At 44.7% G+C, this 14,835-nt stretch overlaps 1 protein-coding gene across 1 annotated transcript in view; it reads right to left on the bottom strand.

Annotated features, from left to right (window-relative positions):
* LOC123493116 (tau-tubulin kinase 1-like) overlaps nt 1-1,693 on the bottom strand; it is a 54,594-nt gene extending 52,901 nt beyond the window's left edge. Inside the window, exon 1 of the mRNA XM_045227044.1 lies at nt 1,539-1,693. The gene's annotated coding sequence lies outside the window, so the exon portion shown is untranslated. The remainder of the gene's footprint in view (nt 1-1,538) is intronic.
* Between the last annotated feature and the right edge of the window lie 13,142 nt (nt 1,694-14,835).

Here is a 14,835-nt window from a genome sequence, read left to right as displayed (position 1 = left end):
CATTTATTTTATTTTATCCATTTTAGAATAAGGCTCTAACGTAACAAAATGTGGAAAAAGTCAAGGGGTCTGGATACTTTCCGAATGCATTGTATATAGCCTCTTTAATAAAGCACCAAGCAAGTCCCATTCATGCCCGATAGGCCTAGGCCTACTTATATATACATTAGGTGAAAGTTATTATCCAAACTGAGATGTCATGAAGAATATTACCTGGCGCAGAGACGGCACGTTAGTCTTTTCCGTCTTTTTGGAATCTTCATTTGGGATTTTAAGGTGGCAGAAGACTTCCTCTGACAAACAGTAGCCCTACTGCTACAGCTATACACTCAATAATAGCATCATTTTCCCATGTATGACCAAATCCATTGCGATAACTTTTGAAAGGTCAATTTCTACTCCGATATCCGACGCTAAAATGAAACGTACTCTTATGCATTTAGCTGGCAATTATCCCAAGCGAAACCTCCAATAAATTCAATCAAACAACAATTGTGTATTGGCCTAACACTAAAAAAAGATGTGCATTTTTCTACATTAGGTTGTCAAGTTATTTAAACTAGAATAATGTCCCATTTATAAGTCGCTCTGGATAAGAGCGTCTGCTAAATGACTAAAATGTAAATGTAAAACGTATTCGACAAACGTGTCAGGCAAGCAGATTCCTATGCTTACAAACTGCAGTGTACAGGTGTAGGCTTTGCATGAATGCACAATTAAAATACATTGTCGACGACTAAAATCCAGGTAAGCAGTGGGTCCAATTCCGATAAACTAGTCCTATACAATGCTTTGTCTTAATAATTTATTTATCGGTTTAAAATACGGTTAATTGCTCTGCAACGCCACGGCTCTCGGTCCATCCCACTCCACTGTTTTTGTCCGCACTGCAGCGTAGACTCATGCTTGACAAGAGACCCACCTATTACTACCGTCTTTATGGCGACAGGTGGCGCACAACACCCCATAAAGATTATGCAAGAAATCACAAAGCTTGTCCCACCTTACAAATATTCTACCCCAATAACAGTCAGTTTCTTCTCCTCGCACGTAATGGACAGAGAGTTGGCAATTGTACGTCAGCCTTTCTAATCATACAATAATATTGCATATTCTAATGGAATTGTTTGATATAGGTAGACCTACCATTAAGAAACATAATACCGAATGCAATTTAGCATAAATGAGAGCAAAAACACCGGACTACAATTCCCTACGTGAACCAATCACTGGAAAAGGCCAGCGCTAAACCTTATCATACTAAAATACGTACAATAACAGATATAAGTCTATAATAACCGATTGGCACTAATGGATTGGGATCAAACTGTATTGCTATATTTTAACTACATTCCACGGCCATTAGTACATTCTACCGCAACTCAAATCCAAATTCCAAATTTCTATTCATTAAGACAGTATAATTCCTTACATCAGCCACCTGGGCCTTCCGTGCACAAACATACAGCGATATTTGCATAACCCTTCAAAACTGGGGGATGGGGATAGTAATAGGAGAATAAAGCTTTTCTTCTTACCTAATTCTCTTTAGCCGTGATGACATGAAAGCATTGAGGACTTTGAAGAGGCGCATTGTTTCGCCTCTACGGTCAAAACCATTTCAGGAGGTTCGCCCCACGTACCACCATTTCTACGGCAGCATCCTCCTCCCTGCCTATATTCGCGTCCTCAGCATCAGCATCATTTAGCAACCACAACGCTGTTCCTCTGTGTTTTCCTCAGAGCGTTGTGTATAGCCTACACGGCACATACCGCCGCCTACTGAAGCGGAGAAGAACATTTGAGATCTGGACACACAATTAGGCATATAATTATGTTTTGTTAGTGAGGATGACGGATGACGGATGAAAAGGATTTTGAGCAAGACGTTTGGATTGTTTTTATTTGTATTTATTTTATAAATAGCCCTATCTATATAATTTTGGGAGTTCTCAAAGTAATTTCGAGGAGGACCTTTCTCCCACAGACATTTCAGTATAGGCTTGACTGAGTATACAGCAGCCTAAAATAGTATTACAGTAGTTTTACAGTCCAAGGTACCTCTCAACCCGCCTGCACATAGGCTGTGCTGTGCAGAGCCTTTTGTAGGCTGCACACTCTTGTTTTCAGTGCTTGTGAGTGCAGTTTATGTCAGGCAAATGGAAAAGGAAAGCTGTTCTGGGCTTCATGTCCTCACTATTGGGAGACTTAATGTTAATGTGCAAGAATGGATGTGTGTGTACATCACAATTCAATAGGCTTTATTTGTCACACCCTGATCTGTTTCACCTGTCTTTGTGATTGTCTCCACCCCCCTCCAGGTGTCGCCCATCTTCCCCATTATCCCCAGTGTATTTATACCTGTGTTCTCTGTTTGTCTGTTGCCAGTTCATTTTGTTTCATCAAGCCTACCAGTGGTTTTCCCCTTGCGCCTGGCTTTCTCAAGTTCCTGTTTTGACCATTCTGTCTGCCCTGACCCTGCCTGCTGTTCTGTACCTTGTCACACCACCCTGGATTATTGACCTCTGCCTGCCCTGACCCTGAGACTGCCTGCCGTTCTGTACCTTTTGGACTCTGATCTGGATTACTGACCTCTGCATGCCCTTGACCTGTCGTTTGCCTGCCCCCTGTTTTTTTAATAAACTTTTGTTACTGTGAGACTGACTGTAGCTCCAATGGCCAAACAGAAGGATTTCCAGACAGCAGAGGTAAACTGAGGACCACGGTCAGAAACTATGTCACTGGGCAACCCGTGGACCCTGAAAACCTCCCTAACAAGGATCTCGGACGTCTCAGAGGCAGAGGGAAGCTTGGATATGGGCACAAAGTGGGCGAACTTGCTGAATCTGTCCACAATAGTCAGAATGACCGTGTTCCCATCCTAGCTGTCGCATTCTTCATTTTTCTTGTTTTCCTTTAGCAAACCAATGTTTTAACAGCCCATTCTGTAGTTTTTAATGTACATTTTTTGTGACGTGCCACTTCTATCATGGCTAGCTTCACTTCCATAATTTTCCTGTGTCTATCAGCTGTGCGTTTTCTTTTCAGATTGATAACAGGACTTTTATCTTTCCACTAGTCGGGGATACGATAGCTACCAGGCTTGCCAAAAAGGTCAAAAGTAAAATGGGGAAATACTATTCTTGTAGGCTTGTAGGCTAATCATAGTAATAAAGCAGCAACTTTGTATCACTGTCAGTGGTAAATAGAATGTTGGGTCTTGTTACTAGGTCACATTATATTTGCATTCATAAATAGTTTTCATTCATAAATGTGTAGTGATTTAGAACGGTAAAAAGGCATTTACTGCTGGAACTACTTTAGAGGTATCTTTTCCAACTGTCCTGTATATCTGGTTTTAATGCTCACTCTAGAGTGCCCTTGTAGCCAATCAGAAAGGAGTACTTAACAATCCCGCAGTATACTGCTGTTTTAGTAGCCGCGTCATCTAGATTATTATTTTTAAACAACTGCATATTTTTAACCACTTTCCCAACTACTTAGACAAAAACTAGAGCCTATGAAATCTTCCTCTATTTCTCTACTATTCAAATCTGAGGTACAGCTGTTTTAGTAACCACATCAAATACTTTTCTTCTCAACTTTCTGAAACAACTGCTGTTTTGACCACTTTCCCAAGAGCTTGGACAACAACCTAAAGCATGTGAAATCTTAGTCTACTTCACTGTTATTTAAATCTGAAATCAGAACGGAAATAACTTCTACCAATCTAGTGGTACAACTGTTTTAGTAACCACATCAACTACTTTGGTAACCCTTTATTTTACACGTAGTGTGAATTTAGTCTTAAACGTATTTAATAGGAACCAAGGAAGTTAGTACTACATTAATTAGTAAATACAAAGTCACAAAATGTAATTATATAGGTAAGTACAAGTAAGTAAGAAAGTCGGTACAACTAAGTACCAGCTAATAACTATACCTAGTCACACCACTACTTCAATGTAATATAAAAGAAACACCAAGGAACAAACAAAGTCACAAAATGTCATTATATAGTGAAACATTTTAGTCCCAAAGGTAAGTACAAGTAAGAACCAGCGTATTACTATATAAATATGTAGTCACACCAGTCTCTTTCAACGTTATACCTAAGAATCACCAATGAACATACCTGGTCATTTATCATTTATTACCATGTAAATACCCCCATAAATACCTTCAAGTCATCTCTCCTGTTGTTTGTATGTACTTTACCTTTAGTTACCATGCATGTTCATAGTAACAGCACTGTACAATTAAGTGGTTTCAGTTTCCACGTAGATACAAATGAGTTACTTATGAGGTACCATTGCATTGGACGACTCCATCACATGAAGACAACACGAAATCTGTCCGTGATCTTACTCTGTTGTTACAGGGTACCACCTTCTCACTTACAGGGTACAACTTCTCACTTACAGGGTACCACCTTCTCACTTACAGGGTACCACTTTCTCACTTACAGGGTACCACCTTCTCACTTACAGGGTACCACCTTCTCACTTACAGGGTATGTAGGAGGTAAGAGGGCTGTAAAAAAGAAGTGGTGTCTGTTTCCACATAGATACAGTGTAGTTACTTGTGAGGTACCACTGCATTGGACAAAGAGAACAAAGTGATCCAGTTTGTCAAAATGGGGACATTTTCCGCAATAAAGACAAGCACACGATTCAGAGAGAAGTTTATTTAACGAAAATCAACCAAATAAACCGAAGTAGAAACACATTTGTACTCACAATCATAAAGAGCTAGCATAACAACAAAGGTTTTTGATTCCTGGTTAGTCTCATGTAAAACAGTTTATGGGATTGAGTGAAGCAGCAGCAAATGTGTTGACCTATTATGAGCGATTGTGAGCAACTGAAGAGCATGGAGAACCTCACAAGTTTGACGAAATCACCTTACACTCTTAGAAAAAAGGTTCTCTGGGGTTCTACATAGAACCAATTGTTTCTTTGGACAAGATTCAAAAAAGGTTCTTAATTTTAAAAAACAGTGAAGGCAAAGTACCTTAAGGGTTCTATCCCAATCCCAGAGTGTATTCAGTCCTTCCAAGATTTTTCGATTCTGCGATCGCAACATTTGTTGCAAAATCAACACTATCTCACATATTTTGCGAGAGCACTATTAAGACAGTCAAATCATCACAAAATGACTGCATACAACAGTCCGAACACTGCACAACAAAAAGAGGGCTAGTAATTTTAACCAATCAGCGCGCTTTTACTGCATAAAATAATTCAATCAAGCAATCAAGAAATAGTGTAGATTCAAGTAGCTTGTAATCTCAAAATAGTTCCATACTTTTCAGGTATCCATAGGATTAGTCTCTTTTGAGGAACAACATCATTTTCTTGGATCTAGGTACCGAGGTTACCTTAGTTTACAACTCAGAGGAGAACGCCAGTCTCCATAGTGACAGTGGCCTACAGGTCAAGTCTCAGGTCTCAGGTGAGAACAACCTGACCAACAACTCCATCTCTTGGCTCCAAAGTCAAAGTTTCTCACCGTGCTGGAGCTCCTCGTCGGTGCAAGGCCAAAGTCCTCTGGGATTCCATTCTGTGTGTGGACCCCCAAAACCCCTCTGCAATCAAGATGATCCTGAGGAAGGTTGGTTGTCCAGGCTCATCTCAAAAGGCTGTTTTGAGTCCTGCGGTGACCCAGCAGGCCTTGCGGTGACCAGGCCTGACGCAGGGTGCTGTGCGGCATGTGGAGGCCAGTGCCAATGCCAGTCAGGTGTCCGAGTACCTTTCCTGCCCCCTGACAGAGGAGCGGTTGAAGGATAGCCTTCCTGTAAACCAGGAAGTGAGCCAACTCAAGAGGCCTAAAATGTCGTACCCAGAGCTAAACCAGCTGTTACAGAATGCTGTGCAGCATGTGGAGGGCAGTGCTAAATCCATTCAGGTGTCCATGTACATTTGCTGGAAGGGGCTGAGGGATAGTCTCAATCAGGAACTGAGACAGTCCAAGAGGCCTAAACTGGTTCTCAAGGACCCCAGCACACGCCTACAGAAGCAGCAGCGGCAGAGAAAGAGGCCCGTCACCACGTAACATAAGGCGTCTGGCAGCAGGGAGCGCAAGAGAGCAGCCAACCATAGTGAAGGAGGTGACAACTCGCCCAAAGGCCTGAAAGAGAAAGGAGCATAGTCACTGATATTCACTAATTTTCATATGCACACATCAGGCGTCAATTCTATTTCAATTCAGTCAATTCAGGAAGTAAACAGAATTTCCAATTCTAATTGCATTTTTTCTCCTCCACCAAGCTAGTGGTGCACGTCGCCAGCCCGGCCTGTTCCTGCCCCTCGCACCAAGCCAGTGGTGCGCGTCGCCAGCCCGGCCTGGCCTGTTCCTGCCCCTCGCACCAAGCCAGTGGTGCGCGTCGCCAGCTCGGCCCGGCCTGTTCCTGCCCCTCGCACCAAGCTAGTGGTGCGCGTCGCCAGCCCGGCCTGGCCTGTTCCTGCCCCTCGCACCAAGCCAGTGGTGCGCGTCGCCAGCCCGGCCCGGCCTGTTCCTGCCCCTCGCACCAAGCTAGTGGTGCGCGTCGCCAGCCCGGCCCGGCCTGTTCCTGCCCCTCGCACCAAACCAGTGGTGCGCGTCGCCAGCCCGGTCCGGCCTGTTCCTGCCCCTCGCACCAAGCTAGTGGTGCGTGTCGCCAGCCCAGTCCGGCCTGTTTCTGCCCCTCGCACCAAGCCAGTGGTGCGCGTCGCCAGCCCGGCCTGTTCCTGCCCCTCGCACCAAGCCAGTGGTGCGCGTCGCCAGCCCGGTCCGGCCTGTTCCTGCTCCTCGCACCAAGCCAGTGGTGCGTGTGTCCAGTCCGGCATGGCCCGTGCCTGTTCCACCGGTGCCTGGTTCGGCACCGGTCAGCTGCTCTACTCCGCAGCCAGAGCAGTCCGCTCCACCGGTGCCCAGTTCAGCTCCGGTCAGCTGTTCCACTCCGGAGCCAGAGCAATCCGCTTCACCGGTGCCCAGTTCAGCTCCGGTCAGCGGCTCCACTCCGGAGCCAGAGCAGTCCGCTCCACCGGGGTCCAGTCCAGATCCGGTCAGCGGCTCCACTCCGGAGCCAGAGCAGTCCACTCCACCGGTGCCCAGTCCAGCTCCGGTCAGCGGCTCCAGTCCGGAGCCTGAGTAGTCCGCTCCACCGGTGCCCGGTCCAGCTCCGGTCAGCGGCTCCAGTCCAGACCCAGACGTCAGCCCCTCTCCAGGTTTGGGGTCTCCCACACCAGGGTCCAGACAGGGCTTGGAGTATAGTGGGAGGAAGGAGAGGGGAAGCAACGCGCCGAGGTCTAGACCAGACCAGGGGCGCAACAGGGAGGCGAAGAGTGAGAGGTCGTCACGCCCTGAGCCGGATCCGCCTCCGAGGCGGAATGCCCACCCGGCACGCCCACACGCTTATATGTTGAGTGTGGCCTCCATCATTCTTGAATGGAAGAAGTTGGCCTCCATCATTCTTGAATGGAAGAAGTTTGGAACCACCAAGACTCTTCCTAGAGCTGGCCGCCTGGCCAAACTGAGCAATCGGGGGATAAGGGCCTTGGTCAGGAAGGTGACCAAGAACCCGATGGTCACTCTCACAGAGCTCCAGAGTTCCTCTGTGGAGATGGGAGAACCTTCCAGAAAGACAACCATCTCTGCAGCACTCCACCAATCAGGCCTTTATGGTAGATTGACCAGACGGAAGCCACTCCTCAGCCCGCTTTAAGTTTGCCAGAAGGCACCTAAAGGACTCTCAGACCATGAGAAACAAGATTCTCTGGTCTGATGAAACCAAGAGTGAACTCTTTGGCCTGATTGCCAAGCGTCAAGTCTGGAGGAAACCTGGCACCATCCCTACGGTGAAGCATGGTGGTGGCAGCATCATGCTGTGGGGATGTTTTTCAGCGGCAGGGACTGGGAGACTAGTCAGGATCGAGGGAAAGATGAAAGGAGCAAAGTACAGAGAGATCCTTGATGAAAACCTGCTCCAGAGCGTTCAGGACCTCAGACTGGGGCGAAGGTTCACCTTCCAACAGGACAACGACCCTAAGCACACAGTCAAGACAACGCAGGAGTGGCTTCGGGACAAGTCTCTGAATTTCCTTGAGTGGCCCAGCCAGAACCCGGACTTGAACCAGATCGAACATCTCTGGAGAGACCTGAAAATAGCTGTGCAGCGATGCTCCCCATCCAACCTGACAGAGCTTGAGAGGATCTGCAGAGAAGAATGGGAGAAACTCCCCAAATACAGGTGTGCCAAGCTTGTAGCGTCATACCCAAGAAGACTCGAGGCAGTAATCGCTGCCAAAGGTGCTTTAACAAATTATTGAGTAAAGGGTCTGAATACTTGTAAATGTGATATTTCCGTTTTTTTTTTTTTTGATAAATTTGCAAAGATTTATAAAAACCTGTTTTGCTTTGGCATTATGGAGTATTGTGTGTGGATTGATGAGGGAAAAAAAACAATTTAATCAATTTTAGAATAAGGCTGTAACATAATAAAATTTGGAAAAAGTCAAGGGGTCTGAATACTTTCTGAATGCACTATATGGGCCTAAATCCACACCAAAGCAAAGCTCTATAATGGAAGGTCACAATGTTGGAGATGATGACGAAGGAGTAACCCAAAGTTACGTAGAAGTAACCCAACTTCATTCTCTGCATCATACCAATTAGACAATCCCCATTGCCTAGATCTTTCCATATATTGTACATGGTATGACACTGATGGGATGATTTAGAATTGTGTGCAGTAGTACTTACTGATTGCCGGAAACAGTGAACACAATTGCACACATTTCTCTTCTGATGAAAGCAATGTGTTAAAATTCTGTTAACAAAACTTTTTATTCACTGATGACATTTGTATTTAATGTTTTGTAAAAGGTGGTTTAAGATGTGCAAGTCAGATACTAAGGCATGAAAATGATCAGAAGTTCTGTAAATGCATTTGAGCATTTGATCATTGCTGTTCTGCTATAGATACGTTTGAACACAGATCAAAAAAATTGCTTGTACGCGATTGAGAAAAACGGTATAAAACAACACATCACAATATTCAAGTTTTAATGTCACGTGCACAAGTAAAGTGAAATACCTTTCTTGCAAGCTGCAAACCCAACTATGCAGTAATCATAATATAAAAATCCCATTTAGCAGACACTTTTATCCAAAGCCATTTACAGTCATGTGCGCATACATTTTACATATGGGTGGTCCCAGGAATCTAACCCACTACCCTGGCATTACAAGCATCATGCACTACCAACTGAGCTACAAAGGACCAATATCAATATCAATGTAGCATTACAAATAACATAAGGTAGAACAAAAACACACAGAAATAAGAAGAACACAAGAAAGTAAGAAGCTATATACAGGGTCAGATCCAATACCATATTTACAATGTGTGGGGATACTGGAGTGATAGAGGTAGGTACAGTGGCTTGCGAAAGTATTCACCCCCCTTGTAATTTTTCCTATTTTGTTGCCTTACAACCTGGAATTAAAATAGATTTTTTGGGGGGTTGTATCATTTGATTTACATATGCCTACCACTTTGAAGATGCAAAATATTTTTTTGTGTGAAACAAACAAGAAATAAGACAAAAAAACAGAGAACTTGAGCATGCATAACTATTCACCCCCCCCCAAAGAAAAACTCCTCCAGCTCCTTCAAGTTGGATGGGTTCCGCTGGTGTACAGCAATCTTTAAGTCATACCACAGATTCTCAATTGGATTGAGGTCTGGGCTTTGACTAGGCCATTCTAAGACATTTAAATGTTTCCCCTTAAACCACTCGAGTGTTGCTTTAGCAGTATGCTTAGGGTCATTGTCCTGCTGGAAGGTGAACCTCCGTCCTAGTCTCAAATCTCTGGAAGACTGAAACAGGTTTCCCTCAAGAATTTCTGTGTATTTAGCACCATCCATCATTTCTTCAATTCTGACCTGTTTCCCAGTCTCTGCCGATGAAAAACATCCCCACAGCATGATGCTGCCACCACCATGCTTCACTGTGGGGATGGTGTTCTCGGGCTGATGAGAGGTGTTGGGTTTGTGCTAGACATAGCGTTTTCCTTGATGGCCAAAAAGCTTAATTCTAGTCTCATCTGACCAGAGTACCTTCTTCCATATGTTTGGGGAGTCTCCCAAACTGTCTTTTGGCAAACACCAACTGTGTTTGCTTATTTTTTTCTTTAAGCAATGGCTTTTTTCTGGCCACTCTTCCGTAAAGCCCAGCTCTGTGGAGTCTACGGCTTAAAGTGGTCCTATGGACAGATACTCCAATCTCTGCTGTGGAGCTTTGCAGCTCCTTCAGGGTTATCTTTGGTCTCTTTGTTGCCTCTCTGATTAATGCCCTCCTTGCCTGGTCCGTGAGTTTTGGTGGGCGGCCCTCTCTTGGCAGGTTTGTTGTGGTGCCATATTCTTTAAATGTTTAAATAATGGATTTAATGGTGCTCTGTGGAATGTTCAAAGTTTTGGATATTTTCTTATAACCCAACACTGATCTGTACTTCTCCACAACTTTGTCACTGACCTGTTTGGAGAGCTCCTTAGTCTTCATGGTGCTGCTTGCTTGGTGGTGCCCCTTGCTTAGTGGTGTTGCAGACTCTGGGGCCTTTCAGAACAGGTGTATATATGCTGAGATCATGTGACACTTAGATTGCACACAGGTGGACTTAATTTAACTAATTATGGGACTTTTGAATGTAATTGGTTGCACCAGATCTTATTTAGGGGCTTCATAGCAAAGGGGGTGAATACATATTTCCGTGATTTCTTTTTTAGAATTTTTTTTAACAAGTTATTTTTTACATTTCACTTCACCAATTTGGACTATTTTGTCCATTACATGAAATCCAAATAAAAATCCATTTAAATTACAGGTTGTAATGCAACAAAATAGGAAAAACGCCAAGGGGGATGAATACTTTTGCAAGGCACTGTATGTATAGCGGTAAGGTGACTAGTGCTGAAAGAACTTGTTGTATGTTGCTGCATTTAGCAAAGTCACCTTGAGAGGGCAAGGTTCACTGAGTGGGGCCCAACTGTATGCATCACTGTTGTGGCTGTCTTAGGCACGTGGTTGCGCTGATGAAATGGTTCAACTTTTGACAGCATCTGCATGTCTGACCCTTAGCTGGTCAATCTGGAGCCCTTGTAGCATGACGGGTAGATCCACAATTTCCACAGCGCCTCTACTGGTGCCCTTGATGGGGCCGTGCTAGCTGTGTTGAGCCCGTTGAATCTGTGTAACACATGTCATAGCTAGTATGTAGCTGCTGCAGTGACTGCTCCCTAATGCTAGAACTTGTTGTGGGGTAAGCTTGTGCTTCAGCTATTTTAGCAGCACATTCAGTGGCTGACTCAATTTGTAGAGCAAGTGTGAGTGAATTAGCAAGGGTTAAATTAGCATCTTCAAGTAACAATATTTATTGTACCCAGGAGTTGGAAGTTTTCCAGCTGATCTCTTATTAGTTTGTCTTGTATTGCTCCAAATTAACATGACTGAGCTTTCAAATCAGCTACAAACTGGCTAGCTGATTCACTAGCTCGCTGACGGCGTTGTTTGAACAGAAGCCGTCTCAGTAAAACGTTTTGAGAGTAAAACAAATTTCAGTTGACAGCTGCTGTTGTTTGTTCATATGAGGCCGCAGGTCCCAAAGTGCTGAAAATGCGGCACCCCTCCTCTCCGAGGCAGTGTAGGAAGATAGAACGTTTCCTGGCGCCGGCAACAGTATCCAGTCCTATGGCTTGAAGGTACTTTCAAACAAGCCTTTCCATTGCTCCCAGGGAATTACAGGATCGCCTGGGTGAGGCAGAAATGCGTCCGGAGGAGGCAGAGAGATGGTGGGGATGACGAGTGCAGGATCAGCCATCTTCGGCGCCAATGTTGTGTTGGAAGAATGAGACTTTGTTCTTTATAAATGGCTCGGGTTTCTAAGCTATCACTCTAACATGCTCACGTTCCTGAGCTAGTATAACAACAACGTTTAGCAAAAGTAGGGTGGTTCTTCAAGATCACAATATGGTGAGTCAAACGACACACACAATAAACTCACAGGAGCTGTATAACAAACGTAATAGATATATGATAAACAGAGCAGCAACAGTGTAAATGATGATTGTATGTGAGTGTGTGGAAATGACACTGTGGAAATTGTGGATCTACCCATCATGCTACAAGGGCTCCAGATTGCCCAGATAAGGGCCAGACATGCAGATGCTGTCAAAAGTGTGTAGATTCTGCATAAATACGTGTGCATATTGTGTGTGTATTGGAGTGTCAGTGTGAGTGAGTGTGTAGGGTATTGTGAGTGTGCATAGAGAAAAAATACAAGGGTCAAATAGCTCAGATAGTCTGTGTAGCCATTCTGTTAGCTATTTAGCAGTCTTATGGCTTGGAGATAGAAGCTGTTCAGGAGACTGTTGGTGTCAGACTTGATGCAACGGTACCACTTGCCGTGAGGAAGCAGAGAGAACTATGGCTTGGTCTTTAATGAATTTCCGGCCCTTCCTTTCACACCACCTGATATAGAGGTCCTGGATGGCAGGGAGCTCGGCCCCAGTGATGTACTAGGCAGAGGGAGGTGTTCAGTCCCAGGGTCCTAAGCTTGGAGGGGACAATGGTGTTGAACACTGAGCTGTAGTCAATGAACAGCATTCTCACATAGGTATTCCTCTTATCTAGGTGGGTGAGGGCAGTGTGGAGTGGGTCTAGGGCGTCTGGGATGATGTGAGTGCTACAGGGCGGTAGTCATTGTGGCATGAAGCCTTAGAGTTCTTGGGAACAGGAATGATGGTAGTCATCTTTAAGACATGTGGGGATTACAGACTGGGACAAGGAGAAGTTGAAAATTACAGTGAATATGCCTTCAAGCTGATATGCACATGCTCTAAGAAAGCGCCCTGGAATACCATCCAGCACCGCGGCCTTGTGAGTGTTGACCTGATTAAAGACCTTACTCACATCGGCCTCGGTGAGCGAGATCACTCAGTCCTCTGGGTCGGTGGTGGCCCTCACGCATGGTACGCCTGTTGTTATTGTCGAAGCTGGCATTAAATGCATTGAGTTCGTCTGGAAGAGAGGCATCGTTGGGCAGATCACGGCTGGGTCTTCCTTTGTAATCCGTAATGGACTGTAGCCCCTGCCACATGCGGCGGCCGTCGGAGCCTGTGTAGTATGATTCCACTTTATTCCTATATTGTCCTTTTGCTCGTTTGATGACTCTGCAGAGGTCATAGCGGGACTTCTTGTACTTGTTCCTGTTCCTGTCAGCCATAGCCTCAGGGTTGTCTGCGATAGCCCTGTGTGTGATAGCCTTGTTCTTTAGCTTAGCACCAACCTCAGTGTTAATTGATTGGGGAAGCAGTGAACCTTCACTGTGGGGACAACGTCACCGATGCATTTCCTTATGAAGCCGGTGACGGAGGTGGTTAGCTTGTCGATGTTATCGGCGGAGTCTTGGAACATATTCCAATCAACGCTAGTAAAGCAGTCCTGTAACATAATCTCTGATTCTGATCAACGGAGCGAGTCACGGGTACTTCTTGTAAACAGGAAGCAGGAGTACGGAGTCATGATCTGATTTTCCGAATGGCGGACGAGGGAGGGCCTTACTTGTGGGAAGAGTAACAGTGGTCTAGGACTTTATCGCCCCTAGTGGTGAAGGAGACATTTTGATGGAAGTTGGGCATCACGTGTATTAATGATGCGGAAGTAAAATCGCTGGAGACAAGAAAGGCAGTCTCTGGATGTACGTTTTCCTGCTTGTTTATAGCCTAGTACAGTTTGTTAAGTGTCAGCGTGTTATATTTATTGTCCTGAGGTGGAATGTATACAACAGTCACGATAACAGCTGAAAACTCCCTCAGGAGGTAGAAGGCATTTGACCATCAAGTATTCCAAGACGGGTGAACAATGGGTCGAGACTACCACTGCGCTCGAGTCAGCAAACCATTTGTTGTAGATAAGAAGGGAAACCCCTCTCTCTCTCGATTTCCCTGACTCTACTCTCCTGTCCACTTGGTGGATGGAGAATCCATCGAGTTGGATAGCCATGGAGGTATCTTGTCCGAAAGCCATGAAGACATTTTTTCCCTGTGAGACAAAGGAAGTCTTCCCGCCAAAACTCCAACATCCAAAAGTGGATAATGAAACAATATTCCTACTTAAAAGAATGTGGGAAATGGTTGGAAGGGACTTAAAGAACAATCATGTCAAATTTGTTACTATGTTGTGATGTCATTAAAGACGGTGGAACAACATAACTGTATCTCTGGGGGTGTACACTTCCCAGTTATGGGGTTTGCATCTAATGGTTGTATAAAACGAATGATTAAGTATAATACTACTTTTGTGAAGATAAGTTTTAGTTGTAGTTGTAGTTTTAGCATTCTAGATGAGATGATTGTTTTCCATATTGATTTGTTCTCAGTCAGTGGCCACGCCCAGATGAGCATAAACATGATGGAATGCCCCTTTTACCCCGAGTGCATAAAAAGCCTTGTGACAAAATTCATCTCAGACCAGCAGACGTGAAGCGTGAGCTAAACGTTGCAAATGGTTGAATTTCTAACAGACCAGAAAGACCAGAAAACGTGAGATGTTAATCCACACGTTTGAAATGGAGAAACTCTGAAACTCTCAACCTCTACACGAGGTGAAGAAGAAGACAATGCACTAGACCTTATCATTTCATTCTGCAGCTGGCATGTATAGTCGTCTAGAGAACTTTCAATCAAGACACGAGACAACTGCTGGTACATCTGAAGTATCCATTCTAACCACTACTACGACCAGAAACTCTACCAAGGACATTGTGATCTCTGGTGGGCAAACCAGAGTCCTACAT

This window comes from Coregonus clupeaformis, chromosome 18, assembly GCF_020615455.1.
Source record: "Coregonus clupeaformis isolate EN_2021a chromosome 18, ASM2061545v1, whole genome shotgun sequence".
NCBI classification, from domain to species: Eukaryota; Metazoa; Chordata; class Actinopteri; order Salmoniformes; family Salmonidae; genus Coregonus; species Coregonus clupeaformis.
The sequence above is the reverse complement of the archived record's forward strand: the minus strand, read 5'-3'. Positions and strand labels throughout refer to the sequence as shown.